This window comes from Papaver somniferum, unplaced genomic scaffold (genome assembly GCF_003573695.1).
Source record: "Papaver somniferum cultivar HN1 unplaced genomic scaffold, ASM357369v1 unplaced-scaffold_19, whole genome shotgun sequence".
In the NCBI taxonomy this organism is placed as follows: domain Eukaryota; kingdom Viridiplantae; phylum Streptophyta; class Magnoliopsida; order Ranunculales; family Papaveraceae; genus Papaver; species Papaver somniferum.
In genome coordinates this window covers 14,161,151-14,165,397 of record NW_020628818.1, presented here as the reverse complement: position 1 = coordinate 14,165,397, position 4,247 = coordinate 14,161,151, and the positions used below count along the sequence as shown (strand labels likewise).

The 4,247-nt window shown below is 33.4% G+C and overlaps 1 long non-coding RNA gene across 2 annotated transcripts; it reads left to right on the top strand.

Moving 5' to 3' along the window:
- Positions 1-229: 229 nt before the first annotated feature.
- LOC113338654 lies at positions 230-3,853 on the top strand. 2 transcript variants are annotated; one of them, XR_003354802.1, is made up of 5 exons: positions 230-533; positions 2,601-2,662; positions 2,838-2,907; positions 3,013-3,096; positions 3,358-3,853. It is a non-coding gene; the product is annotated as an uncharacterized LOC113338654 (long non-coding RNA). The 2 variants fall into 2 exon arrangements; XR_003354801.1 differs by lacking the exon at positions 230-533 and adding an exon at positions 542-2,059.
- Positions 3,854-4,247: the final 394 nt, after the last annotated feature.

Genomic DNA, 4,247 nt, shown 5'->3' with positions numbered 1-4,247 from the left:
ACGGATATTGACGTTCAAACGTTGCACAAAATAAGTAATATTGTTTTATTAAATGAAAATTAGTGGAGCAACGTTTCTGAAACATGTACAAACGTTGTGCATTAATGGCATTTATGTAATATCCAACATTTTCACGGGCTTTTAATAGTCTGGTCTTTTTAATCTCATATTTTCCTTTTTATCAGTATTATTTATATTTTTAGAAAATTTTAAAATTGGTTCACCGATATTTTCAGACACCTTTATTCTCGTTCTTCACTCTCTCTCTCTCTCTCTCTTTACAGAGAATTTTTCTTCCGAGGAAATCCGAATCAAACCAGTTTTTCTTTCAGTTTTCTCTCATAATCAAACCCAGAGATCTCTCTAGCTTTACTAGCCAAATTAATCAAGACCTTTTTTTCAGAAATAGAACCCAGAAATCTCGATCTATTCTCTAAAATCTTAAAAATTTCCTAAACCTAAAAAACCAATTTTGTTCCTGAAATCCAAAATCAATTCATCTGATAGTTGATTGCTTTGTTGATTATCATCAGGTATAAACCATTGTCTACTACTTCTGTTGTTTAATTTTGATTTTGTTGGTTATCTTTTGATTTATTGTTTGACCTAACACTGTGAAGTTGGAGTGTGTATTCAGTTTTCAGTTTAATGTGTTTATTGAAGTTGTTTTGGTGTTTTGAAGTTAGGGGTTTTACTTTAGAGTCTTGTTTTATAGATTTTGGGTTTTTTTTTTCTCTTCTGTATTATGTGTTTTAAGTCATGGGTGTGTTTTGATTTCAATTTAGCGGTCTATTGATGTTGGTTTTATGTACAGTCTCGTATAAAAGTGAATGAATTGCATAAAGAGTTGGGTTTATGGCTTTGAGGTGGATTTTGAGTCCTCTGTTGCTGTTTTAGGGATTCATTCATCTGAAAGGAGAAGTTTTAGATCTTAGACTTCAATTTCATCTAAGTGGATTTTAAATGCTTCTTTAAATTGAACGGCGTATATGCATGCATACTCGGTTAAGTCTAACATTTTATGAGGAAATGATGTTGTATTGAAGTATTATGTATGGATTTGCCTTATTCTGCACATATGCACAATCATTAGTTTTCCCAAGATTATTTTCGTAGAAAGTTGGAATAGTACAGGTTTGATTTCTCTTTCCAAGCTTTAAATTTATGATTTTTCTTGTGCGTGTAAATTGCTTGATGAAACGACTTAAAGAAAGGTATACAGTTTTGCAACTGTTGTGATGGGAATGAATCTTATAGGTAAGTTTTTAAGTGCTCTGAAATGGATTTACTTAGACCATTGTGACATCACAACTAAATTAATATGTTAGAGCGCTTCTGGTCTACAATGTGCTTATCATTTCAAGTATGTATCTTTTGTTAATATGTGTACAACTAGATTTTAAATTAGCGGAGTCGCAAGTATTGCTTTTGTCTATTTGGTTTGGCGTAATGTATTTCTATGCGACTTTGAGATACATATAGTGTTTGAGATATTGTCATTACTAGTTCTTACTTCTTAGTCACCAGTTCAGAGTACGTCGTCTATTGTAGTGCGCTTTATTGTAAACTTCACTTATTTTTTATTTTTTTGTATTTAGTGAATTTGTGTTACATGTTTAAGAAGCTTCAATAGACATTTAGATGTTTTTCAAATCGCTTGTTTGAGCTCAAAATGCCATACTTGTTAGAGACGTTTCATGACCTTGCCACTATTTTTTGTATTGGTTGTGGCAATAAAAAAATAAGTAACATTTGCTAGTTTGACCTCCTTTTCTTCACCTGGACAAAATGGATGTCATTTTTCCATGGAATTACATGAGGTGCTAATGATATTCATGTTTAGATAGATTGGCAAGTGTCCCAAGTGGCTTTTACTTACTTGAAATTTAAGCTACTGAATTATTGCACATCATCAACTTATTTGCTTATTTTCTTAAATGACATTTTCTTTATATATGCATCTCGATGGGGGTGGGTGCTGCTGGCCAATGGACTCCATCCTAACATCCTAATTATTTACCCACTTTAATTTGATAGCAGCATGTGTATGGAGGCAAAGGTGAATCATTTTTTTTTTTAACATTTTATCTTCTAGTTACAGTTTTGATGCTTCTTAAATTATTTTATGCCATTTAGATGTTGAGTATCCTGAGCTTAGATTAAGCCATAGAAAATGGTTATGGCATGCCCATTCATCTCCATATGTTTAGATTTTTATATTTAGCCTCGGTGGATTGATAAAAAAAAAATTCCTATTTGTATTCAATGTTGCTATTAGTTTAGATTGTAACCCCTTGATTACGATACCAGAAAATTACTGTTAGGTGTTGTTGGGGATCTGATCTTGTTAAGATTACAGAACAACTTGGGAAATCAGGTAGAGAGTTTATCTAATGTGTCTTATTTGGTGTCAGTGAGAGCAAACCATAAAACAATAATGTTAAGTGTTTCCCATGTTTCCCAATCTTGATAGATGTCTGCGTCATGGACGCCTTGTCTAATGGAGTCAGTTTTATTGCATCATTTGAATCTATCTGAAGCAGCATCAAACTACACTTAGCTATACCTATCTGATGTTGTTTCTGAATCTATTTTGGTAGTCGATTAACTGCTTCAAACTGCTCTCAGCTTGCTTGATTCTATCAGAATTTCAAGGATCAAGGTTTGTGTTTATTCACCGCGTAGTGTTTTATATGAGCGTGAACGTTATTGTTTCCAGTTACTTTTTTTTTGTCTTCAAAGCTTAGTAATAATTCATAGCTGGTGGTGGTGGGTTTGGGAGTGCCCATCTATTCTGGTCGTTATAACAAACTTGTTTCTCTTTTATACTTATATAGATGTGCTCAGTAAAAGATGGCGATGATCAACCATTATGGGAGGAAATTGCAGGTCATGTTTCCATATAAGGTGAGAATAGTAACCCCAGGTTCTATCATTCTTACTGGTGAGAGTTCTCCACTTTTCACTGTTTTTCTATATATCTAGATGATGTTTCAAGCATGCTTATTGCAGTTCAGTTACTTGTGGAGTATTGAAGAGCTTCTGTTCAATTCCATGCTAACCGGCCGGTGTTCCTGTCTGATTTGTTTTTGATAGGTGTGCATTTTAATCTTCACCGTTCCTATGATTTGCTTCAGATAGATTCAAATTGAATTGATCTAAGTTAATGTCTAAATCAGGTCAAACTTGCATAAATAATGCCAATGAGTAATCACAATTTAGTTATTAACAGAGAGACCCACAAGTGCTGCACTTGGGACTTTTCTGTATGCACGCAACAAAGATATTATTTTGAATTATCCATCTTTTTTATTTCTTTTTTATTTCTTTTTTTTTTCTTTCACTTTTATATACTAGACACTCTCAATCGCTCCTCGACACAATGTTCACCTTGGAGGTCATCCAAGGCCTGGTGACAAGCAGGAGGAGGACATCATAGTGACCAGCACCGGAGCAGCATTTTGAGTATCATGTCCATATAAAGTGGAAAGCTTATTACTTAAGTACAAGATCCTGTGCAGAGGTATCATTTTGAATATCATACTCCCAATCTAACTCATATTATCAAAACTTATATATGGTAATTGTTTTCTAGTTTATATACCACGTGGGGGTAGTACAGTTATGTACTTGTTTTAGATTGTATTGTAGTGAATCCAATGGGTGGGTTGTGGTGGATAAAGGAGCTAAACATTGTTAGTATTTATCTTTGAATCAACCAAATAATTGTATGGTTTATTATAGTTCATCTGTTACATGATTCAACGCGAGCAATTCATATGATTCATATCTTTATTACAAACTGATATATCTTGATGGATTGTTATGACGAACCATATGTTCATATGAAAAATTTGGGTCTTTTAGTTGATCTACAATGGTATATGAAGGTGCAGAAATCTGCCGGAAATTATCGGATTTTTTTACCGGTAAATAGTTTTGCAACGTATATAAATGTTGCTCAAATTAGTGTAATACGTTGCCTAAATTGATGTAACTGTTTTACAAATTTAATAATCCGTTGCACAAATTGCAAAATAAAAAGTTGCTGTATCGGTTGTGCAACCTTTATACAAGTTGCACAAATTAATTTTCCAACGAATTTTTAGCGTTGCACCAAAATTTGCTACGCCACATTTCCAACGTATATACCCGTTGGAGAACGCCTATATCCGTTCAAATCAGTTGTTTTGGTGTAGTGGGTATGAAGATGAAGTTGCTAAAATCAACCTTTTACCATGCACAGA